The sequence below is a fragment of the Ovis canadensis genome, chromosome 24 (assembly GCF_042477335.2).
Source record: "Ovis canadensis isolate MfBH-ARS-UI-01 breed Bighorn chromosome 24, ARS-UI_OviCan_v2, whole genome shotgun sequence".
Taxonomy (NCBI): Eukaryota; Metazoa; Chordata; class Mammalia; order Artiodactyla; family Bovidae; genus Ovis; species Ovis canadensis.
Genome location: NC_091268.1, coordinates 18268449 through 18294491, shown reverse-complemented (window position 1 = coordinate 18294491; position 26043 = coordinate 18268449). Strand labels below are relative to the sequence as shown.

The 26043-nt window shown below is 45.5% G+C and overlaps 1 protein-coding gene across 2 annotated transcripts in view; it reads left to right on the top strand.

Annotated features, from left to right (window-relative positions):
* TRAP1 (TNF receptor associated protein 1) overlaps positions 1-26043 on the top strand; it is a 51940-nt gene that overhangs the window by 5589 nt on the left and 20308 nt on the right. The window lies entirely within an intron of this gene.

Sequence of the window (26043 nt, the reverse complement as noted above, 5' to 3'; positions counted from 1 at the left end):
GATATTCTGGTTTAACTGAAGCTCAGCATGTGGATTTTATGTGTTGTATTTTGGCTGTTCAGAAATGCCCTTCCCTTTTGGTTTTGTTATGTTTCTTTGTATTCAGGAGTCGATGTTTCTTGATAGTGTCAGTATTGCTTAGTAGTGAATGATTAGAACAGGTCATGAAACAGTAAGAAATAGTGAAAATGTTCAGGAGTGCTAGAGATAAGAACTAGAAAATTTTAAAGGACAGAAATCTTTATTTGATATATACATAGAAAGTGAAGAGATTTCTGTCTAGAATATTGATACACTTTAAACAGGACTTACCTCAAGTGGTTACAGAACTTAAGAAACAAAATTCAGTTGTGAATAGCTAACCTGAGTTATCTGGTGAAATTTGAGAGATAATGGAACCATCCAAACCAACTTACTGAAAAGCAGAGAATTTCATGGTTACAAACATAGAGCTTAAAACTATGGTAAAATAGTTGGCAGTGTTATGGAAAAAAAGCCTGAGGCTACATTCCAAAGAACTTCGTTTTTCCGGTATTGTATTTTCCCTTTTGGGAGAGGGTTAATTCTTCTTTTCATTGATCTGGAAGTACCTTTAGTTTGCAGAAGTTTAAACTTTACAAGTAAATTTATTAATTTTTCTTTTTATAGAATCTGAAGCTTTAACTTAGAAATGTTACGTTGATATTAGATGAGTGGATTTCAAACATTTTTGTCACGTTTTCCCAGTAAGAAATGCATTCATATCATGACCTACTGTACAGGTATCATATACTGTACAAATACATGTACATCCTTAGCTGAAAGAGTTTTGTAAATACTTAACTGTATTATGCTATGTGTTCTTTTAAAATTTCTTTATTAGAGTTTTATTTATTTATTGGCTGTGGTGGGTCTCCATTGCTCTGTGGGCTTCTTTCTAGCTGCAGCGGGCGGGGCTGCTGTCTAGCTGGGGTGCACAGATGGCTCACTGCGGTGGCTTCTCGTGTTGCGGAGCGCAGGCTCTAGGGCAAGCGGGCTTCAGTAGTTGTGGCTCACGGGCTTCCTTGCTCTGAGGCAGGGGGATCTTCCCATATCAGGGATCGAACCTGTGTCTCATTCATTGGCAGGCAGATTCTTTACCACTGAGCCACCAGGGAAGCCCTATGCATTCTTTTACTTTCTGTTTCATTAAACAAACAAAAGTTCTGACCTAGCTCACTGAATTGGCTTCATAACCAATAGTCTTGACCTGCATTCTGAGAAACACTGTGTCCTGTGGCTGTACCTTCAGAGGAAATGACCGCGTATTTATCCAAGGGCTGTGACCTCAGACCGTCACGGCCACTGCAGAGTGTGCCGGCAGTGTGGCAGCAACAGTTCTGAACACACCCACACAGTGCCTGCAGTGGGCCTGGGGCTGCCCGAGTGCTCTGGGCACCCAGGAGACGAGATGGGCGGGAGTCTTGGCCTCTGCAGTGCCGCCGTGGAGTGCGGTCAGTGCGGACGGGAGCGTGCTGTGGGGATGCCATGCGACAAGCCCTGTGAAGAGACCGGAGTGGGAAGGGGGTCCCAGTAGAAGGGGCAGTTGCGGGGGGCCTCACGAGCAGGGTGGTATTTAAGCAAAGCCTGGGAGGAGGTGATGGTGTCTTGGGAAGGACATTCCAAGCAGAGGGAGTAGTCGAGGCCAGGGCCCTGAGACAGGACTGGGCTGGCGAACCGGGGGGCAGGGCACTCTTAGCGAGGGGGTTAGCATCTCGCTGTTTTCCTCAACTGTACAGGGGAGATGCAGGCAGTTGGTAAGGGGAGGTATGGAGTTAGAGTTCAAGCTAATGTCATAGCAGTTTCCTGAGAAAACTGCTTTCTGTTTTTATTAGTGAGAAGGTAGTGATGTTTTCTATAACAGCCTGGAACAATGAAAAATCTTCCATCTGGACTCTTAGCTCACTGCCCAGTGGTTCGGAAAAAAGTCTCTGTGGCAAAGGGGTGTCCACACCCCTCTTCCCTCAGGAAAGAAGAGGGGCTGCCCCAGGCAGGACCCTGTGCACTCAGCCCCTCCCACTTTGTGCTTGCTGGGTCTTGATGCCCAGAGCCCTGGGGCCATCATGTGGCGCCCTTTCCTTCACTTCAGTCCGTTCCATTCAGTGGCTCAGTCGTGTCTGACTCTTTGCGACCCCATGGACTGCAGCACGCCAGGCCTCCCTGTCCATCAGCAACTCCCAGAGTTTCCTCAAACTCATGTCCATTGAGTCGGTGACGCCATCCAACCGTCTCATCCTCTGTCATCCCCTTCTCCTCCCACCTTCAGTCTTTCCCAGCATCAGGGTCTTTTCTAATGAGTCAGCTCCTCACATCAGGTGACCAAAATATTGAAGTTTCAGCTTCAGCATCAGTCCTTCCAGTGAATATTCAGGGCTGATTTTCTTTACGATTGACTGGTTGGATTTCCTTGCAGTTCAAGGGACTCAAGAGTCTTCTCCAACACCACAGTGCAAAAGCATCAATTCTTAGGCACTCAGCTTTCTTCACAGTCCAACTCTCACATCAATGCGTGACTACTGGAAAAACCATAGCTTTGACTAGACAGGCCTTTGTTGGCTAAGTAATGTCTCCGCTTTTTAATATGCTGTCTAGGTTGGTCATAACTTTTCTTCCAAGGAGCAAGCGTCTTTTAATTTCATGGCTGCAGTCACCATCTGCAGTGATTTCGGAGCCCCCCAAAATAAAGTCTCTCGCTGTTTCTATTGCTTCCCCATCTATTTGCCATGAAGTGATGGGACCGGATGCCATTATCTTAATCTTAGTTTTCTAAATGTTGAGTTTTAAGCCAACTTTTTCACTCTCCTCTTTCACTTTCATCAAGAGGCTCTTTAGTTCTTCACTTTCTGCCATAAGGGTGGTGTCATCTGCATATCTGAGGTTATTGATATTTCTCCCAGAAATCTTGATTCCACCTTGTGCTTCTTCCAGCCCAGCATTTCTCATGATTACTCTGCATTTAAGTTAAATAAGCAGGGTGACAATATACAGTGTTGATATAGTCCTTTCCTGATTGGAACCAGTCTGTTGTTCCATGTCCAGTTCTAACTGTTGCTTCTTGACCTGCATGCAGATTTCTCAGAACACAGGTCAGGTGGTCTGGTATTCCTGTCTCTTTAAGAATTTTCCAAAGTTTGTTGTGATATAGTCAAAGGCTTTGGCATAGTCAATAAAGCAGAAGTAGATGTTTTTCTGGAATTCTTTTGCTTTTTCAGTGATCCAACAGATGTTGGCAATTTGATCTCTGGTTCCTCTGCCTTTTCTGAATCCAGCTTGAACATCTGGAAGTTCAAGGTTCACATATTGTTGAAGCCTGGCTTGGAGAATTTTGAGTGTTACTTTGCTAGCATGTGAGATGAGTGCAATTGTGCGGTAGTTTGAGCATTCTTTGGCATTGCCTTTCTTTGAGATTGGGATGAAAACTGACCTTTTCCAGTCCTGTGGCCACTGCTGAGTTTTCCAATTTGCTGGCATATTGAGTGCAGCACTTTCACAGCATCATCTTTCAGGATTTGAATTAGCTCAACTGGAATTTCATCACCTCCACTAGTTTTCTAGGTAGTGATGCTTCCTAAGGCCCACTTGACTTCGCATTCCAGGATGTCTGGCTCTAGGTGAGTGATCACACCATCGTGCTTATCTGGGTCATGAAGATCTTTTTTGTGCAGTTCTTCTATACACCTTCTTCTTGCCACCTCTCCTTAATATCTTCTGCTTCTGTTAAGTCCATACCCTTTCTGTCCTTTATTGTGCCCATCTTTGCATGAAATGTTCCCTTGGTATCTCTAATTTTCTTGAAGAGAATCTCTAGTCTTTCCCATTCTACTGTTTTCCTCTATTTCTTTGCATTAATCACTGAGGAAGGCTTTCTTACCTCTCTTTGGAACTCTGCATTCAAATGGGTATATCTTTCCTTTGCTCCTTTGCCTTTCACTTCTCTTCTTTTCACAGCTATTAGTAAGGCCTCCTCAGACAGCCATTTTGCCTTTTTTGCATTTCTTTGTCTTCACGTAACCCTCTCCTGATGGACCTTTAGGTGGTTTGCTAGCTTCATTCCCTTTTTTTAAGTCACTGGCAGCACTGCCAACAGTTTTTTGCCCTTCACCGGTGCTAGCACAGCAGTACTTTATAAATGTTTGTCAGTCTGACAGTGAAAATGTTACTGGTTTGACTTATTTTTTAAAAACTTGTTTAGTTTTGGCTGTGCTGCGTCTTCATTGCTGCGTTCAGGCTTTTCTTGGCTGCGGCGCGTGGGTTACTCCTGAGTTGTGTGCAGGCCTCTCACTGCGTTGGCCTCTCTTGCGGATCACGGGCTCTACGGCGTGCGGGCTTCCGTAGTTGCAGCGTGCCAGCTTAGTTGCCCGGTGGCGTGTCCCTCCCGGGATCAAACCCGTGTCCCTTGCATTGGCTGGTGGATTCTTAACCACTGGACCACCAGGGAAGTCTTCTATCTTGTTTGAAAAGGCAGTTTCTTAGTTACGAGTGTGGTAATGCATCCTTTTCTATGATTCAAAGCTACTGATGTTTCTCTCTTTTGTGAGTTGCCATTCTTCTCTTGCGCTTGGCCTTCTCCTTGTGGGTCTGTTAGTGCTCTTGTTTATTAAGGAAACTAGCCCTCTGTCATGTGTTTCAGACTTTTTTGTCTCTAGTGTGTTTGCCCACTGACTTAAATTTTTTTAAAGTGTGGTTATTGCTAATTGATTTTGTTTATTCATTAAAATTTTGTATTTTTTTCTGTTGATATGATTGACATATAATCATATAATTGTTATATTAGTTTTAGTTGTACAACATACTGATTTGATATTTGTATGTACAAAATAATCACCATAATTAGTTAACATCCATCACCTCACACAGTCAAAATTTTTTTTACCCCCTTTTAAGGTCTACTCTGTTGACCTTAATTTTCATGTTGTCCATAAATGTGTGGGCTATGTGTCTTTTTCTTGGGCTGTGTCTTATTTAGACAAATTTCCTTACTGTCAGGTCATTAAGGAAAACTCTCAAATGGTCAGCATCGTTAGTCATTTGGCAGGGAAAGGCAAGTCCCTGTGCAGGGAGGTGGCGCATCACACTCACCGTGGTGGCTGTGCTAAAAAGCACAGCAGAAACAAGCACTGACAACAATGTGCGGAAATTGGAAACTTTGCCCACTGCTGGCAGGAATATAAAATGTGCAGCACTTTGGAAAACCAACCATCTTTCCGTCCCTCAAATGATTAAACAGGGGTTACCCTTTGACTGGCAAGTCCACTCCTGGGTTTACACCCAGGAGAATTTAAAAATTGAAACTTGTACACCAGTATTTATGGCAACATTGTTTATAATAGCCAAAAAGCAGAAATGGCACGATTGCTCATCAGCTGATGAGGTAAACATCATGTAGCCTATCCGTATAATTGATACTATTCAGCCATAAAAATGAAGGACGTGTGCTGTGCCCTCCAGCATGGTTGAACCTGGAAGATAATCACGTTCAGTGACAGAAGCCACAGACAAAAGACCATGCATGGTGTGATTCCATTTATGTGAACTGTCCGCAGTAGGCAGACTCATAGAGGCGGAAGGTGGTTGCCAGGAGCTGGGGGCATGGAGAACGGGGAGTGACTGCCACAGGTGTGGAGTTTCTCTCTGGGGTGATAGTTATGGTGATGATGGTTTTGTAAGTTTACTAAAAGTCATTGAATTGTGCACTTTAAGTGCGTGAGTATCTCAATAGGGCTTCCCTGGTGGCTCAGAGGTTAAAGCATCTGCCTGGAATGTAGGAGACCCAGGTTTGATCCCTGGGTCGGGAAGATCCCCTGGAGAAGGCAATGGCAGCCCACTCCAGTCCTCTTGCCTGGAGGATCCCATGGAGGGAGGAGCCTGGTGGGCTGCAGTCCACGGGCTCGCAGTTCTTTTGCTTGCACGCATGCTCAGTTGCGTCTGACTCTTTGTGACTGAATGGACTATATCCTGCCAGGCTCCTCTGTCCATGGAAGCTTCCAGGCAAGAATACTGGAGGGGTTGCCATTTCCTTCTCCAGAGGATCTTCCCGACCCAGGGACTGGCCCGTCTCCTGCATTGGCAGGCAGATTCTTTACCGCTGAGCCTCCCAGGAAGCCCAAAGCTATTTTAAATATTTCTTCTAATTACTTCTAGTACTTTTAGCTTTTATTTTCCCTTTTATAGTTCATCTAGAATTTATTCTGATATAATAAGTGAGGGGAGAAATTAATACTGTAGCTTGAATGTGTTTTACCATTTTATAATATTTCCTCATGTTTTTCAAAAATGTCTTGGCTGTATGTGCACTTTCATTTTTCCATATGAATTTTAGAATTTGCTTAAATAGTGAAAAAAATCCTGTTTGATTTTTCAGTGGGATCATGTTTTTAAAAATACACTAATTTAGAGAATTGGCACCTTTAAATACTTACTTATTTACTATTTAAGGGCATTTCCCCAAACTTTTTATATCCCTTTATAAATGTGTTGTATGTCTCTAGTAACTTCTTTTTAATGTTTTCTGTGATTGAGTACTTTTTATAAAGAATGTTGTAAATAGGTTATTTTGTAAATAGGTTATTGATACACATAGCACAATTCAAAAGATACAGAAGAGTGTGCAGTGAAAAGCATCTCTCTTCAGCTGCTACCCTTAGCCACCAATTCCCCTCCTGAGAGCAGCCCCCTCAGCCCATTTCTTGGGTGTCCTCACAGAGACACACTTGGGGTATTAAATACACACATACGTGTATTTAATCACCATGGTAACAAATGTAGCCCACTGTTCTGGACCAGGTGTTTTCTTAGTATTTCGACCCACGTTGCCTCATTGTTCTGTGTTTCAGAGTATTCTTTATATATATATTATAATGTATTTGCTAATCCTTTACTGATGACACTCTGCCTGGTCATTGGCCCCTGACTCCTGGGGGGACCCCTACCCCAGAGTCTCATCTGGTATGTCGTTTAGGGGCCTTCTCATGACCCCGACATTGACACTTGGTGGGAGGGGGCTACCCCTTTTTGACAGCCGTATTTTTTTAGTTTACTGTTTTGAGTAATTAAATATTTGATTAGAAAGATGCTGCTTGAGAAGTCGTGCTCTCAGTTTTGTCCCCCTTTCCTTCATTCCCTTCTTCATAGGTCATCACAGTCGTCCGCTGTTTGTGTATCCTTCGTCCACCCCGCCAGTGTCAGATGCAGAGAGGAGGCTTCCCAGGTGGCACTAGTGGCAAAGAAGCCCCTGCCAGTTCAGGGGGCATAAGAGATGCAGTTGGACCCCTGGGTCAGGCAGATTGCTTGGGAAGGCATGGCAACCCACTGCTGTGTTCTTACCTGTGGACAGAGGAGCCTGGTGGGCCACAGTCCATAGGGTCACAGAGTCAGGCACGACTAAAGCTACTTGGCGCACACAGCACACGTGCAGATACACGTTTTTCTTCTGTCAGGATATGCACTTCTCCATGTTCTGCTGTTCACGTCATAGATACTGGAGAGCATTCTGTATCAGTACACAGTTTGCTCAGTCTTTTTTTTTAATAGCCACATTATAGTAGTGGGCCCGTGTCGGGAGGCACCATCACCTATGAGCCCTCCGTTGATGGACATTTAGGTGGTTCCCAGGAATTTGCTGTAGTATATGGCCTTTCATCTCTCTTTGTATTCAGGTTCAGCTGTATCCACAGAATAAAGTCCCCAGATGGACTCTCCAGATTAGAGGTTTGTACTCTTGACTTGATGTGAGAGTTGGACTGTGAAGAAAGCTGAGCGCCGAAGAATTGATGCTTTTGAACTGTGGTGTTGGAGAAGACTCTTGAGGGTCCCTTGGACTGCAAGGAGATCCAACCAGTCCATTCTGAAGGAGATCAGTCCTAGGATTACTTTGGAAGGAATGGTGCTGAAGCTGAAACTCCAGTACTTTGGCCACCTCATGTGGAGAGTTGACTCATTGGAAAAGACTCTGATGCTGGGAGGGATTGGGGGCAGGAGGAAAAGGGGACGACAGAGGATGAGATGGCTGGATGGCATCACTAACTCGATGGACGCAAATGTGAGTGAACTCCAGGAGTTGGTGATGGACAGGGAGGCCTGGCGTGCTGCGATTCATGGGGTCGCAAAGAGTCAGATACGACTGAGCAACTCACCTTCCACTGGCCTCAGACCGTTTCCCACACCCTGAGTGCTGTCCCCACAGGGTCACCAGAAGTACGGTCTGGAAAAGTAATAGCTCTGCGGACTTACTGTCATCTGAGCTGGTGAAGCTTAACCATGGTTTGAAGTAGAGCAAAATGCCAAAGCGGGGGCCTTCACTCAGGAAGTATTGATTAGGTTGTTCAAGGCCTGCCAGATTCCCTTTCCTGCCGCTCCTCCACTTCCCACCTGCAGGCCGGGCTACACTGAAGGCTTATCCTGCCCTCCCAGCCTTCAGGGAGAGCTGGCCCTGGCCCTGGCCCCATTACATCCCACAGGCCTCGGGGAGCTGCTCTGCTTAGACTGGTTTCCAGAGGCTCGTGTGCATCTGTTTGCAAGTCCAAAGTGACCCAGCGGGGTGGAAGCTGGTGGTTAGCTCCCCACCCCAAAGTCTGTCTGCTTCCCTCCCTCCTTCCTTACCCTCTCCCTCCCTCTCCTCTTTCCTTCCTGCCAACCTCCCTTCCACCTCCCTCCTGTCCTTCCTTCTTTTGGTGAAAGGCATGCCATCTAAAAAGGAATGCATGTTTCTAAAAGCAGCATAAAGGAATCCCCGCTGCCCACCTCAGGAACAGATGCCACCTTCCCTCTAGGGCACTGTGCGCCCTCCCGATATGTCCCTTTCTCTCTCCCCGCAGAGGTGACCGCTGACTTGAACAATCTGGATCTTATTCCCTTGCCTTTCTTCTTTCTTCTGCATGTGTGTTTATGGATAGATGCACATACGTACACACACAGTTTGTTGAAATCATCCTGTGTATATTCTGCTGTGACTTTCTTGGGTCAGCGTTGTTTTCGTAGCTTTATCCGGGGTAATGTGCATCGCCTGCTTCCTCGGTTGTGTTACTGTACCTTCACTTCTTTAGGTGTGATTCCTGCCGGAAGCGTGTGTGCTGTTGGATCGTTTGGTGTGCTCCAGGTGTTGGCTGTAAGAGGCACCCATGGCACGTTCTGTAAGATTCCCTCACGCGAACGTGCTGCCTCTGGTTCCTCCATCCTTGGCACAGGCATGGGGCTGCTGCTCGCCCAGGGCTTCTGGGTGTGTCCTTGTGCAGGCATCCTGCCCGCGGGCGCACGGGTGCGTTTCCATAGGGTGCGTGACTCATGTGGAGTTGCTGCGTTTAGGGTGTGTGTTTTTAATCCGCACTTGACTTTTTCAGAGTGGATCTGGGTTTACATTCCATCAGCTCTGTGAGACTCCCCACTGTGCTGTATCCTCACCAGAGCTTGGCATTTCCAGATGTTTTAAATGTTTGTCAGTTTGATGGTTATGAAATGATATTTCAGTTGTGATTTTTAACTGCCTTTTAATGGATTGCTAATAAAGTTTTTTCTATGGTTTATTAGCCATATTTCCTTTTCTGTGAAATGCTGTTTTTATTTCATTTTTTTTTTTTTTTTTTTTTTTGCTTCTGTCTTTTTCTTCTTGATTGTAAAGAATCTACCTGCAGTGCGAAAAACCCAGGTTCAATCCCTGGGATAGGAAGATCCCCTGAAGAAGGGAAGGGCTACCCACTCCAGTATTCTTGCCTGGAGAATCCCCATGGACAGAGGAGCCTGGCAGGCTATCCAGTCCACGGGGTCGCAGAGAGTCAGACATGACTAAGCAACTAACACTTTCACATATGTATTTCCGATGGGTGCTGACCTTTTATCAATAATACCCTTTGTCAATTGTTGCACATGTGTTCTCCTAGTTTGTAGCTCACCGCTTCACTCTCGGCCCGATGTTTGTTTTTCAGAGGGAGATGGAGTTTTTGTTTGTTTTGATGAACAGAAGTTCTTAATTTTAACTTTGTTAAATACCAGTCTTTTCCTTTATGAATTATCTCAGTGTTCTGTGAATGAAGGTGCATGGGTCAAACTAGACTTACTGTTTTTGTAAATAAAGTTATATCAGAGCATGGGTATGCCATTCTTTCATGTGTTACCTGTGACCACTCTCCTGCTGCAGCAGCAGAGTTGAGCAACAGGGCTCAAAACTCCTAAAATATTTACTGTCTGGCCCTTTAAAGATACCTGCTTCTTCTATGAGAGTTGTTCCCTAATTTCTACCAAATGGAAATGGATGAGCAAGTCTGTCAGCACCTTTTTCCCATCAGCACCTTCTTTTTTTAATATTTATTTGTATTTCTTTTATTTGGCTGTGCCAGTGCTTAGTTGTAGCACATGGGAGCTTTGCTCTTCCTTGTGGCATGCGGGGCCTTTAGTTGCAGCATGTAGGATATAGTTCCCTGACCCAGGCCCCCTGCGTTGGGAGTGCAGAGTCTTAGCTACTGGACCACCAGGGAAATCCCAGAAGCCTCTTATTTGCAGCTTTTATATTTCTCTCTTTTGGTAAACTTGCTCATGGATTTCATTTTCCAGATTAGCAAAGAGTTGCAAAGTAGCTATCACAGGCTAATTCTGGTTATAAAACAGTTATGTTTGGTTCAAACCTTTTAAAAAAGTAAATGCAAGCGTTTAAAGTCAGATTTGACATGAATATTTGAGTTTCTGATTTCTTTTGCAAAATTAAAAGTTCAGAGAGTCTGGGCCTGCGTGCTACAGCGGTGACGCTCTCTGAGGGCGGAGGTTGGCTGCCTCTGCAGACGCCGTCCTCACAGCTGTGCTCCCAGTCGCTCCTTTATTCCGAGCCCGTTACTACCGTTTCTTTTGCTGCATTATTTTTTGTGTAGTAGAGTTAATTATATTGATTGACTGTTTACAGGCCTACTTCACATTATAGTGCTTTGCTTCATTGCATTTCACAGATAATTGCATTTTTTACAAATTGAAGATTTGTGGCAACCCTGCGTTGAGCTAGTCTGTTAGCACTGCTTTTTTGATAGCATCTGCTCACTTCATGTCTGTGTCTCCCAGTATTTCAAACCTTTTCATTATTTTTATATTTGTTACAGTGATCTGTGATTTTTGATGTTTTTGCTCTTGTGATCGTTTTGGGGTACCACAAACCACAACCTGTAAAAAGTGTGATAAAATGCTATCAAATAGCATCACATACTACAGAGAAACCTTTGTGAAAGGGAGAGATTGAGAAATTGCCACAGGCACTCCAGCTTTCAGCACCACCACCCTTATCAGTCAGCACCCACCAACATCAGAGCAAGACCTCCACCAGCAGAGAGATTGGGACTTGCTAGAGTCTCAGATGATGGGTGGCATTTTTTTCTTCTTTTTCTTTTTTTTTTTTTGATGGGTAGCATTTTTTAGCAATAAAGCATTTTTCAGTTAAGGTCCATATCCTGTGTTTTTAGACGTAATGCTGTTGCACACTTAATAGACCATAGTATAGTGTGAACATAGCTTTTATATGCACTAGGAGACCCCCAAATTTGAGTGACTTTATCTCGGTAGCTGCTTTATTGTTGTGGTCTAGAACTGAACCTGCAGTATCAAACCAGCCTTGCATCTTTGAGGTAAACCTACTTGGTCATGATGTAGTATCATTTTTATATTTTAATGGGTTTTCCTTGCTTATATTTTATTAAGGACCTCCATGTCTGTGTCCATGAGGGATATTGGTGTATTATTATTATGGTGTGCGTGTCTATGTGATGTCTTTCTCAGGCTTTGATATCCTCAAAAATTGAAGAGAAGCAATTTCTTGTTCTATTTTCTGAAACTTTGTGTAAGATTGGTGTTATTTCTTCCTCATAACTGATAGAATTCAGTAGAAATTCAGGGCTTCTTAGAATTTGTGACAATACCCTTTATGGTATTTATGATGGGTATTCTCTTCTTTCTTCATCAGTCTAGCTAGGAGCTTATCTTCTGTTGATCTTTGTCAAGAATCAACTTTGGCTTTGTTCATTTTCTCTATTACTTGTCCATTTTCTATTTTATTGATTTCTGCTCTTTGTCATTTCCTCCTTTCTCCTGTGTTTGGGTTTAATTTTGTACTTCTTCTTTGTTGTTGTACTTTAAGGTGATCTCTCAGGCCGTTGGTTTTAAGCCTCTTTTCTAACATAAGCATTTAAAACTATAAGTTTCCTGCTACATGCTTCTCTAGGTGTATCCCACAACTTTTAATATATTGTATTTTCATTATCATTAACTATTAAATGTTACCTAATTTCCCTTGTAATTTCTTCTTTGACCCATGGATCATTTAGAATGTGTTAATTTTCAGGTAATTGAGGTTTCCTAGATATTTTATTTTATATATATATGCTGCTGCTGCTACTAAGTCGCTTCAGTTGCGTCCAACTCTGTGCGACCCCATAGACGGCAGCGCACCAGGCTCCCCCGTCCCTGGGATTCTCCAGGCAAGAACACGAGTGGGTTGCCATTTCCTTCTCCAATGGGTGAAGTGAAAAGTGAAAGTGAAGTCGCTCAGTCGTGTCTGACTGTTCGCGACGCCATGGACTGCAGCCCACCAGGCTCCTTCGCCCGTGGGATTTTCTAGGCAAGAGTGCTGGAGTGGGCTGCCATCGCCTTCTCCGGTATATATACACACACACACACTTTTATTTATTCATTTTTGGCTGTGCTGGGTCTTTGTTGCCTCTCAGGCTTTCCTCTGGTTGCAGGGAGCAAGGGCTCTTCTAGTTGTGGTGCGTGGGCTGCTCGTGTTTCGGAGCGTGGGCTCTGGGGTGCGCAGGCTTCAGCAGCTACAGCACGTGGGTGCAGTCGTGGCTGTTCTCCGGCTCTGGAGCACAGGCTCAGCAGTTGTGGGGCACAGCCTTAGCTGCTCCGTGGCAGTGTGGGATCCTCCCAGATCAGGGGTTGAACCCATGTCTCCTGCATTGGCAGGCAGATTCTTTACCCCTGAGCCAGCAGGGAAGCCCAGTATTTTATTATTATTGATTCTAAATTAATTCTGTTGTATTTAGAGAGCTTACTCTGTATGATTTCGTTCCTTCTAAAATTTATTGAGACTCTGGCCCACTTTATGGTCCATCTCAGTGAATATACCATGTGTACAGGAAAAGAATGTTTTCAATAACTGTACTTTGCAGTTGCTAGGTATATAGTACTGGATGAATACCCATCAGGCAAGTGTTTCCTACTGTAACTCAGATGCTCTGTGTCCTGATTTGTTTTTTCGCTCTAGTTCTGGCATGTATTGAGCCAGGTGTCAAGATCTCCAGCTATGATTGTGCAATTGTGCTTTTTCTTTTGATTCTTTCAGCTTTGATTTCATTTATTTTGAAGGTGTTATTAGGCAAATATGTTCATGATTAAGTTTTCCTGATGAACTACATCTCTTTAAAATTTATTTAGTTGGAAGATAATTACTTTACAATATTGTGATGGTTTTTGCCATACATCAACACGAATCAGCCACGGGTGTACATGTGTCCCCCCATCCTGAACACCCCTCCCCGCTCCATCCTCACCCCATCCTGCTGGGTTGTCGCAGAGCACCGGCTTTGGGTGCCCTGCTTCATGCATCGAGCTTGCGCTGGGCATCTATTTTACGTAGTAATATACATGTTTCAGTGCTGTTCTTTCAAGTCATCCCGTCCTCGCCTTCTCCCACAGAGTCCAAAAGTCTGGTTTTTGCATCTGTGTCTCTCTTGCTGCACTGCATGTAGGGTCATCATTACCATCTTTCTAAGCTTCATGCATATTTGCTAGAATACAGTGCTTGTGGTTCTCTTTCTGACTTCGCTCTGTATAATAGGCTCCGGTTTCACCCACCTCATTATCACGGGCTCAGATGTGTTCCTTGTTATAGATGAGTGACATTCCAGTGTGTGTATGTGCCACAGCTTCCTTATCCATTCATCTGCTGATGGACATCTAGGCTGCTTCCATGTCCTAGCTGTCGTAAATAGTGCTGCAGTGAACATGGGAGTATGTGTCTCTTTCAGTTCTGTTTTCCTCAGTGTGAAATCCTCACTGCCCAGCAGTGGAATTGCTGGGTCATATGGCAGTTCTGTTCCCAGTGTTTTAAGGAATCTCTACACTGTTCTCTGTAGTGACTGTACTAGTTTGCATTCCCACCAGTAGTATAAGACGGTTCCCATTTCTTCACACCCTCTCCAGCATTTATTGTTTGTAGACTTTTTGATGGCAGCCATTCTGACCTGTGTGAGATGATACCTCATTGTGGTTTTGATTTGCATTTCTCTAATAATGAGTGATGTTGAGCATCTTTTCATGTGTTTATTAGCCATCTGTATCTCTTCTTTGGAGAAATATCTATTCTTTTGCCCACTTTTTGATTGGGTTTTGTTTTTCTGGTATTGAGCTGCATGTATCAGTATCAGTTCAGTCGCTCAGTCATGTCCGACTCTCATGCAACCCCCTTTGCAGCACGCCAGGCTTCCCTGTCCATCACCAACTCCTGGAGCTTATGTCAAACTCATGTCCATCGAGTCGGTGCTGCCATCCCACCATCTCATCCTCTGTCGTCCCCTTCTTTTCCTGCCTTCAATCTTTCCCAGCATCAGAGTCTTTTCCAATGAGTCAGGTCTTCGCATCAGGTGGCCAAAGTGTTGGAGTTTCAGTTTCAGCATCAGTCCTTCCAATGAGTATTCAGGGGTGATCTCCTTTAGGATGGACTGGTTGAATCTCCTTGCTGTCCAAGGGACGCTTAAGAGTCTTCTCCACACCACAGTTCAGCTGCTTGTGTATTTGGGGGATTAATTCTTTGTCAGTTGTTTCGTTTGCTATTGTTTTCTCCCATTCTGAAGGCTGTCTGTTCACCTTGCTTATAGTTTCCTTCATTGTGCAAAAGCTTTTAAGTTTAATTAGATTCCATTTGGTAATTTTTGTTTTTATTTCCATTACTGGTGGATGGGTCATAGAGGAGCTTGCTGTGAACTGCAACTTTTATTATTCTGATACAGTCTTCTTTTTCTCTGGTAATACTTTTTATTTTGCAGTCTACTTTGTCTGATCTAATGTGGCCACGCCCACCTTTTCTATCCGTATTTTTACCTGATATTTTTTTTTTCATTTATTTCCTTTCCAAAAGGAAAATCCCGCCATACAGCATGTGGGATCCCAAGCAAGGATGACACCCACACACTCTGCAGTGGAAGCCTGTAGTCTTAACCCCTGGACCACCAGGGAAATCCCTGTTTTATATTTTAAGTGATTGTTTTGTGGTGGTGGTTTAATCACTAAGTCTTACCCAACTCTGTGACCCAGTGGACAGTAGCTCACCAGGCTCCTCTGTCCATGAGATTTCCCAGGCAAGAATCCTGGAGTGGGGTGCCATTTCCTTCTCCAGGGCATCTTCCCAACCCAGGGATCGAAGCCGTGTCTCCTGTGTTGTAGCCAGTTATTTTGTGGACAGTGTATAATTGGGTCTTCCTCTATCAATTCTGACAGTCTTTGCCTTGTAATTGGAGTGTTTAGTCCATTGACTTAAAATGTATTTATTGATAACATTCAGGCTTATCTCTATTGCTGTTATTTGTCCCTCTCTTCTACCTTTCCTGTAGTCTTTTGGATCAAGTAAATATTTTTTAGAATTCCATCTTGGTTTACTAATGCTTTTTTAGCTATACCTCTTTGTATCATTTTTTTTGGTTACTCTGGAGAGTGTAATGTTCACCCATAACTTCTCATAGTCTATTTAGAATTAGTATTGTAATACACCATAGTGAAAGTGAAGTCGCTCAGTGGTGTCTGACTCTTTGCGACCCCATAGACTGCAGCCTACCAGGCTCCTCCGTCCGTGGAATTTTCCAGGCAAGAGTACTGGAGTGGGGTGCCATTGCCTTCTCTTGTAATACACCATATAGACTGTAAAAACCTTGCAACTATATGGGTGCATTTCCTCCTTCCACCCCATCCTTTATGTTACGTTTGTTACATGCAGTACATATGTTATAAACCCGACAAGACAGTGTTTTAATTTTTGGTTTAAACTTCGGTAAAACAGTGTTTTAATTTTTGTATATATTACATACTTTCAATTTATTTTAATTTTGGCTTTAAACATTGGTAAAACAATGTTTTAATTTTTGTATGTATTTTAAAGAAACTAGAGAAAACTTCTTTAGTGTTTACCTAGGCTACTATTTCTGATGTTCTGCATTCTCTTTGAAGATCCAGGTTTCCATCCCATAGCATTTACATTCAGCCTGAAGAACTGTAGCGTTTCTTTTAGTTCAGGTCTGCTATTTATGACAAGATACTGTACCATTGTCTTTCAGCCTCCATCATTTCTGTTGAAAAGTTAGCTGTCATTCAAATTATTGTTTCCCCAAATAATGTCTTGTTTTTTTCTAGTTGCTGCCAAGATTTTCTCTATTTATTTTGTTTTCAACAGTCTGATTACAATGTGCCTAAGTGTTTGTCTTTGATATTATCTTGCTAGTGGTTCATTGAATTTTTGATTCTGTAAATTTGTCTTTGACCAAGTTGGGGGAAATATTCCAGTTATTATTTCATCAGATATTTTTCCTGCCCTATTCTCTTTCTCCTCTCCTTCTGGGATTCCAAATGTTAAACTCCTTTCTGTTGTCCCACATATGTCTGAGACCCTGTTCATTTATTTGTAATCTATTTCACCTTGAATAATTTCTGTAAATTTATTTTCAAATTCATAGACTTTCCTTTGTTGTTTCCATTTGGTTGTTAAGCCTCCTAGTTAATTTTTAATTTTCAGATATGATATTTTCTATATGCAGGATTTCCGCTTGGTTTTTCTTTTATAGTTTATGTCTCTGAAATTTCTCATCTTTTATTTTGAGCATATTTTAGCTTATGACATGTAGTATCATTATGATGGCTGTTTTAAAACCCGCGTCCACCAGTCTCCATTGACTGACCCTTCCCTTGAGCAGGGGTTCCATTTCCTGTCTCTCTGTGTGCTGAGTGACTTTTCATTGCATCCCGGACATCGTGAATGTCGCCTTGTGGAGTTTCTGGATTCTGTTGTGTTCCTCTGAAGGGTAGTTATTGTTTTAAAGGTGGATATTAATCTGGTTGGCCCCAGCTGCTAACATTTTCTCTTAGGCAGTGTTTGACCCAGTTTTCCTTAACTGGACTGCTTGCGGTTTGGACCAGAGGTCAGCCAGAGAGTTGGAATTATTATTCCCCAAATTGGAGGCTCCCTCTTTCTGGGCTCTCCCCCCTTCACTGTCCATATTCTGTGGTTTTCCAAATCTCTCCTCTGGCTCTTTCGGCCAGGAAAGCACACATCGTGTGTGTTCTCTCTTAGCGTGTCCGCCACCCTTTGTTGAACCTGCGCCTATTCTGTGCTCTTACCTTTGACTCTCCAGAATCTCCCTGCTTTGTTGACTCTCCTGGGCCTTCTGTAGTCTTCTTGTTCCTAAGTTCGTGGTTGATAGGATACACGTCAGCCATACAGGAAGTGGCACTCCACGCAGTAAAGACAGAAGTGAAATTGTCTTAGCCACATCACACTTGAGAAAGTGGGAGATTTGGGGATTTGTAATTCCAGAAAAACAATCAGTCCATTTCTCACAGCTTAAAATAGTGTGCGTGTATCTAAAGTATGTAACTTAGAGGCCATTATGAAGCAAAACCATAGTGAAACTATGGCTGATGTATAAGAAAGATAGATTTTTTTTTTTTAAAGAAAACAATGCAAAAGAATATACCCAGTGTGTTTTGACTCACGTGCCTTGCTTCATGAACCCCTGCTGGCAGGTGCATTTTCAGTTGCTGCTTACTAGTCGGAATGGCCTTGCAGGATCACTACCGCCATCTGTTGGCTGATTGAATGTGCTTCTGCTTGACTATAGTCATGTTTTTGTTGATAAAAAGTTTCAAGACTTAAAAAAAAAAATTCTTCTGCATCTGGATGCTTTGGCCTATAGAGAAATATGGATGTTCTTGCCTTCAGAGAGTTTGACACTAAGCGATATAAGCTTGTTCCTGCCCTAATTCGGTGAGATGTTATATATTACGAAAAAGTTGATAGAAGAACTTACACAAACTGGCTTGTAACAAGTTTTAAATTAGTGGCATGGAAAATAAGTGCTCTGATTTATAGTAGAGAGAGATTGCTGTGTACTGGGAGGGAGGCCTGATGAAAGTGGGGGGCCTCACACTGCGTCCTGAAGCAGTTTAGGTGGAAAGAAATGGCAGGTAGAGGAGGCAGTGTGAGCACTGGCAGATGTGTGTCAGAGTCACACCGTCTGTGCTTCCCATTCGGTGATCCCAAACCACCAAACAGATTCAGATGTTGTAGCCTGACACTGAGGTTTGTGCTTTTTCCCTTAGGGTGTAGGGGGAGCATGAGGACAGAGTGTGTTTGTATCTGGTTCAGGCAGGCTTATTGCAGTGTTGGTTTATTCTTAAAATCACTGTAGAAAGTTCAGTTCAGTCAGTTCTGTCGCTCAGTCATGTCTGACTCTTTGTGACCCCATGGACTGCAGCTCCCTGTCCGTCTCCAACTCTCGGAGTTTACTCAGACTCGTGCCCATCGATTTGGTGATGCCGTCCAACCATCTCATCCTCTGTCGTCCCCTTCTCCTCCTGCCCTCAATCTTTCCCAGCATCGAGGCCTTTTCCAGTGAGTCAGTTCTTCACATCACGTGGCCATAGTATTGGAGTTTCAGCTTCAGCATCCGTCCTTCCAATGAATATTCAGGACTGATCTCCTTTAGGATGGACTGGCTGGATCTCCTTGCGCTTCAAGGGACTCTCAAGAGTCTTCTCCAACACTACAGCTCAAAAGCATCAATTCTTTGGCGCTCAGCTTTCTTCACAGTCCAGCCCTCACACCCATGCGTGACCACTGGAGAAGCCTGAAGAAAGTTCAGTTAACCTGAAATCAGACCTGCTCTTGACAGCACTGTAATCTTGAGATCTAAGGGAAAGTCTTAGAATCCTGGTTGAATATATGGGTTGCTTTTTTTTCTTTTTTCTCTTTTCTCAACTCTGAGGATTTATATTATTCCAGTCATAAACAACATATTAAATACTCAAAAATATTCTGAATATTAAGTGGAAAGCAAAAGGAATAGGAAAAATAAGACATGGGAAATGTAATCTTGAAATAAGGAAGTCCTTTCCTTTTTTTTTTTTTTATACTTTACAATACTGTATTGGTTTTGCCATACATCAACATGAATCCGCCACGGGTGTACCCGTGTTCCCAATCCTGAACCCCCCTCCCTCCTCCCTCCCCTACCATCTCTAGGTCATCCCAGTGCACCAGCCCCAAGCATCCTGTATCCAACCTAGACTGGCGATTTGTTTCTTACATGATATTATACATGTTTCAATGCCATTCTCCCAAATCATCCCACCCTCTCCCTCTCCCACAGAGTCCAAAAGACTGTTCTATACATCTGTGTTTCTTTTGCTGTCTCGCATACAGGGATATCGTTACCATCCTTCTAAATTCCATATATATGTGTTAGTATCCTGTATTGGTGTTTTTCTTTCTGGCTTACTTCAGTCTGTATAATAGGCTCCAGTTTCACCCACCTCATTAGAACTGATTCAAATGTATTCTTTTTAATGGCTGAGTAATACTCCATTGTATATATGTACCACAGCTTTCTTATCCATTCATCTGCTGATGGACATCTAGGCTGCTTCCATGTCCTGGCTATTATAAACAGTGCTGCGATGAACATTGGGGTACACGTGTCTCTTTCAATTCTGGTTTCCTCGGTGTGTATGCCCAGCAGTGGGATTGCTGGGCAAGGAAGTCCTTTTCAAACAAAAAGACTAATTCCCTTAATATATAAAAAGTTCTTACAAATCAATAAGGAACAATGTAGTAGAAAATGATCAGAGCATATCAACAGTCCATTAATGAAAAAGGAAACAGAAAATATTTTAAAATATGAGTAGATGTTCAGGCTTACTCATAAGAGAAATGTAATAGGAGAGAAATAGAAAAACTACATTAAAATTTTTACCTGACTAATAAGCAAAGATCCAAAAGTTTCATAACAACGCCATCTTGGCAGTAGCATTTTGAAATATTTTGTACTTTACAGAGATGTTATAGAAATAGTACTCAGTCTTCCCCTAGTTTCCCCTAATACTGGTATCTTTGATGGCCGTGGTGTAATTATTGGAAACTGAAATAACATGACACAGTGCTACTCAGCCATACGCCAGTCTCACTGGGCTTTCGCTGGTTTCCCATCCATGTCCTTTGCTGGCCCAGGACCCTCCATACTGTGTACTTGTGTCTCTTCAGCCTGTGTTGTTCCTTCAGGATCGCGACACTTTGGAAGAGTCCCAGCCCGTTACTTTAGAAGGTTTCCTTCTATCGGTGTTTGGTGGTTTCTTGATTGGCTTGAGGTGTGGTTTTGGTGAGAACACAACAGACAACAGGCTGTGCCCTCTCACGCCACCAGGAGTTGCTGTGTGGACACGTCTCATTCCTGATGGTGACGACGACTGTGGCCACTCGGTTAGAGCTGATCTGCCACTTACTGCACCGTGAAGTGCTGTTTCTGTCTTCGAAGCCGGGCGGGCGGGCACGCTGCGACCCTGCAGGTTCCTGCTTGGTGGCCGCCCCTCGCCGTCTGTGCTGCCACCTGCCGGGCGGCGGCGGCCTGCTCCCGTGACCCCTCTTGCCTCTGCTGCCGTCAGGAACAGGGCCCCTCCTCCGCTGGCTGTTTCTGTGAGTGCGCACTCGCGTCTCTGCAGTTCGCCTGCTGCCAGTCCACCGTCACTGCTGTGTTGCCCAGGTTGTCCTGGGTTTCAGCACTGGGAGCCTGTGCCCTCCTGGCGTGTCCCGTCACCGCCTCTGGCGCCCCAGGCATTCCAGGCTCATCCAGTGTGTTCTCCAGTGGCCTTGGTTCCTTCTGTGGGCGAAAGGCATTGCACACTGGAGGTCTGAGTGCCAGGGAGGGCGGCCGCCCGCCTGTTTGCCCAGGCTGCAGCATCTCCTGGGAGCAGGCCAGGCTGGCCGCTCGCGCGCTCTGCTGCACGGTGCCGCTGCCGCTGGGCCTGTCCCTGGACAGAGTCAGCAGGTGCACGTGTGTGTGTGTCGTCACACACTTGTATGCACCGTGACGTTTGTGTCTACGCTACACTGGTGCTTCCACTTGCAGCATGACAGGCTCACCCTGGCTTCCCCGCCCTGGACTTGTGCTCCGCGCTTGGTCTGCGGCTGCTACAGTGATTGTATGCTGTCCTTTGTGAGCCTAGCTTTCCAGTGTACGCTTAACCCTTGAAGAGCCCCCTTTGAACTGCGAGGGTCCCCTTGTGTTTACCCGTGAGTAGGTACTGCAGTACTGCACAGTCCGCAGCTGGGTGGAATCCACGAGTGTGGATGTGGTTGTGGTGGAGGGCCAACTGGAGGGCCATACTTGGGTTTTCACCTTCACGGGGGGGGGGGGGTTCTGTGCCCTTAGCCCCCCGCCACGTGGCTTAGGTGGGCGCTCTCAGGGCGGCTGTGTTAGCATCGGACAGCTGTGCACGCTTGTTCCTGTTTGCATTTCATTTCATGTTCTCCACACACTCTGGTTGCTCTTAACTATTTACTCTTTGGGTTTGTGAAACACGACCGTGGTTCTAAGAGTCAGGAGGGAAGAGGATGCTCAGAAATGTCATTTCCCCTCAGCTCTGCTCCCTCATCCCCACCCTTCCTTTCTCCATTCTAGTCCCACACATCTGTTATGGGTCAAATCGCAAGTCCCCCAAAGATGGTGAAATTCTGACCCCAGGACCTGTGAACATGATCCTGTTTGAAAATGGCGTCTTTGCCGAAGATCCAGTTAAAGATCGCTAGGATGGGCCGTGATCCACTGTGATGTGTCCTTATAAAAGGGAATTCCAACCCAGGGGCAGACACGAGCAGAGGAGGACACCGCCGTCTCCAAGCTGAGGTGCCCTGAGGCCCCCGAGGCGGGGGAGCAGGAAGAGCGGGTCCCCCTCCAGCCCCGCCAGCGCTTGGGCTTTATTCCTTCAGCCTTCAGAGCCGGGAGGAGGTAGACTTCTGTTGTTTCCGTGGCCTCGTCGGGGTGCTCTGCCACAGCAGCCCCAGGAGGCAAACAGCCCGGGTACCCAGTTTCTTGTGGTTTAAATCGTGTGCCCCAGAGATGTGTGCACGCCCTCATCTGTGAGCGTGACCTTATTTGGAAAGAGGGTCTTTGTCGATATAATAAGATGAGGTCATATTGGGTTAGAGTGAGCCCCAAACCCAGTATAACCGGCGACTCAGGAGAGAAATTTGGACACAGAGGAGACCCTCAGGAAAGAGAGGCTGTGTGAGGACAGAGGCAGAGATGGGGGCGTGGCAGCCACGAGCCCGGGGGAGGTGTGGACAGACTGCCCTTAGGGGCCCCGGGAGGACTCGGCCCTGCCGGCACCTTGGTTTTGCACTTCTGGCCTCTGGAACCAGGAGAGATGAAGTTTCTGTGGTTGTAAGCCACCCTGTCCCTTGTTATGACAGCCTTAGGAATTGAATACACAGTCTCATTAGCTTCTGGTTTATCCTTCCTGTTGCTTTTGCACAAACGAGTGGAAACGTGGATATTTCCCTGTATCTCTTTCTTCCATGAAGGGTAAATGTGCGATAGATAACTCTTGATCACCTGGAGCATTGTTTTCAACAGCACAAGACAGGAAACAGTTTAAACATCCATCAGTTGAACACTAGTTAAATACTCATTCAGTACAGTGGATTATTATTTGTTCATTAAAAAGAATAAGCAGCTTTATATGTACTAAAACAGAGCAGTTCCTAAGATGTGTTCTTTCTTTAAAATGTCATTGTTTAGTTTTGGCTGTGCTGGGTCTTTGTTGCTGCTTGGCTTTTTCTCTAGTTGTGGAGTGCGGAGGCTACTCTAGTTGTGACGTGCGGGCTTCTCATTGCAGTGGCTTCTCATTTCAGAGCTCGGCTCCAGGGTGCGTGGACTTCAGTACTTGTGGCATGTGGCTCAGTTGCGACTCCTGGGCTCTAGAGCACGGGCTGAATAGTTGGACACATGCTTAGTTGCCCCTCAGTGTGTGGGATCTTCCTGGACCAGGGCTCAAACCCATGTCTCTTGCGTTAGCTTGAGACAGATTCTCAAGCTCTCAGGCTCACATTAGTCAGCCTCAGACAGGCTGTGATGCAGAAACAAAATAACCTCTAATGGTGAGAGTTTGACACAAGAAAGGCAGTTTCACTGATGTCCTATACTTTGCATGTTAGCAGCCCTCCTGCCTCTCTAAACCACTCCTGGTGGCCTCCAGGGCCATAGCAGGAGAAGAGGGATATCAAAAAGTCCCATTGCCTCTTCAGTGCCACAACCCAGAAGGCACACATGTCACTTTTACTCACAGCCCATTGGTCAGAGCTAGTCATGTGACCCAACATAACCTCAAAGGAGGCTGGGAAACGTGAACCAGCATCTGGAATGCTGCAGGGCTGTGCCTGTCAGTCACCATAACCAGAAACAGCATGAGCGTGAATAAAAGGGCAAATGGACCTTAACTGGAAATACCTCCACCAGTCAATCTGGGGAGCAGATTCTTTACCCATCAGCAGATTCCTGATGCTCCCACGTAAGCCCGAGGACACTGAAAGTATGTTAGAGATTCTTACATCAAACAACCGCTCCCTGTTCAGGGGCCTCACCAGGGAAGCCCTAAGATGTGTTCTTGGTAAAAATATTTATGCACAGAAGACTGGGAATAAAGTGTGCCGGTCATAGTCCAACAGCCCCTTCCCCCGTCTGGGAGCAGGTTTAAAACAGGTAGTTCCTGGGGGTCTGAAAAGGAGAGGCGCCGTTATCCACTGAATTGTTCAGGTTCGTGTGATTTCTGGTTTTCTTTGGGGGTGAAGATGGCTTACAACTGGGCGTGAGGGAATGTGCACCTGTTCTTTCCTGACAGGACCAAGAGGCAGATGATGAGAAAAGGACCGAGAGTCCTTTGAGCAGGGGGTAGGACAGGAAGCAGGGCAGGGCTGTGGCCAGGGCTCCTTCCCCAGGGTGGGCGGCTGCAGGCCTGCAGGCCGGGACGAAGGGGTGCTCCCTGGAGGTCTTGGGTGCTGCTGGGTGGGGTCCTGGAAGGCCAGCCTGAGGCCCTTGGAGTTGGTGGGGTTGTGTTCAGGAATGAGTCCCCTGAAATCAGAAATACCGAGATGGAGTTGGTGTCAGAAGATGAAGGTGTTGAGTTTAAGAGATGGGACAGGTTGCATGGAGCAGTGTGCAGGCAGGGGGCCACCTGGAAGGCCAAGGACCCTGGGTATGCCAGGGCAAGGGCAGCGGAGGAGCTGGGGAGGCTCGGGCCAGGGTCAGCGCGCCCGCGAGCCACTGCTGGAAGGAGGCGCCCTGGGACACCACACGTGTGCACGCACACACACAGCCCTTTACACACACACACTGTCCTTTACACACACAGACACACAGACACAGACACACACACACTGTCCTTTACACACACACAGAGACACATACACAGACACACACACAGCCCTTTACACACACACACTGTCCTTTACACACACAGACACACATACACACACACACACTGTCCTTTACACACACACAGAGACACATACACACACAGACAGACACAGACACACACGGACAGACACACACACTGTCCTTTACACACAGACAGACACACAGGCTCGCTCGCTCTCTCTCTGTCCTTTCCTGAGGCCCCTGAACAGGGAGCGGTTGTTTGATGTAAGAATCTCTAACATACTTTCAGTGTCCTCGGGCTTACGTGGGAGCATCAGGAACACTGCCAGTCTGTGCTTCCGGGGCTGCCTCCCGCCTTCCTCTGGGGGCCTCCCCGTCACTCCCAGTTTCAGTGGTCCAAGTGCTCGTACGTGGAGGGCGATGCTCCACGGAGAGCTGAGTCCACGCTGCATCCTGAGGCCCAGCCAGGTCTCGCATCCCTCACTGATTTCAGCCTGAAGTCCCCTCAGTTTAAAGCAGAGGGTCCCCAGCTTTTGTGGGGAGCCAGGAGCACTGTCCCGGGAGGGGAGGCGGTGTGGGTCACACAGTCTGCTGGCGTCGTACGTCCTGTGTCAGCGCCATCTGGGACCACGGGGACCCCAGCAGCCCTGCCTGGGCTGGTGCAGACTTGAATGCTATAACCAAATGCCACTTAATTCCAGAAGAAATACCCCAGTTTTTTAGGGGGAACAGGTTAGCTGTATGGAGTAAGTGAACAGTGCAGCTAGGCCAGAGAATTAAATATTCAAACTATCTGGAAACTGAATGTTTTCTAAATTAGGCTGGTTTTAAAGGTATTCCTCATATAGGTAAAGGCTAAAGTGTGTGTTATCTATAAATCCAAAAATAAGCTTAAACAGAAGGCAGATATTTACACCTTGTAGGAATGTGGAAGCTGATAACATTGATTTTGAAAGCCACGAGTTACTTCTAACTCATTCCTCCCTGAGCGCCACACGTGCGTAGTGTGTAACCGGCAGCCGCAGCTTGTCGTGGCCTAGACTTTGACACAGAGTGTCCTGTGTTAGGAGCCTTCAGAGTGCTGGGCAGTGAGCCCCTCTACACAGCGCCGGCCCCCGGCCAGTGTCTTCAGGGTGCTGGTGAGGACTGGCTGAATTCTGCCTGTTGGGTGGAGGGGCCGTGTGTCTTTCTGTGGCGCCGGCAGCCACGCCGGGCCGGGGTGCAGTGTCATGGGGGTGGGTTTTCCTTCTCCCCGCGCAGTGGTTCCTCGGTCCACTGTGCTGAAGGGAGTTACTGAAAAGTAACTGGAGAGACACTGAATCCCATTCCTAGTTATGAGGCAGAGGAGATCATGCCCTGGTTTGCAGACTTTAAATGCACTAATTTAAAAGACTCTTGTGGACAGGAGAAGAAAGGACTCAATGAAGATTTTTTGGAAGATGACAGGACAGTTTTGGAACATGCACATCTAAAAATTTGTCTCCTTCTTAGGGAGTATTTTTTCTCCTTTTTCCATGTTAGTTACACAGTAAGGAAGGCTGGCCTGTCGTTATTTCTGGCTCTGGGAGGGGCTGCGAGCATGGAGGCA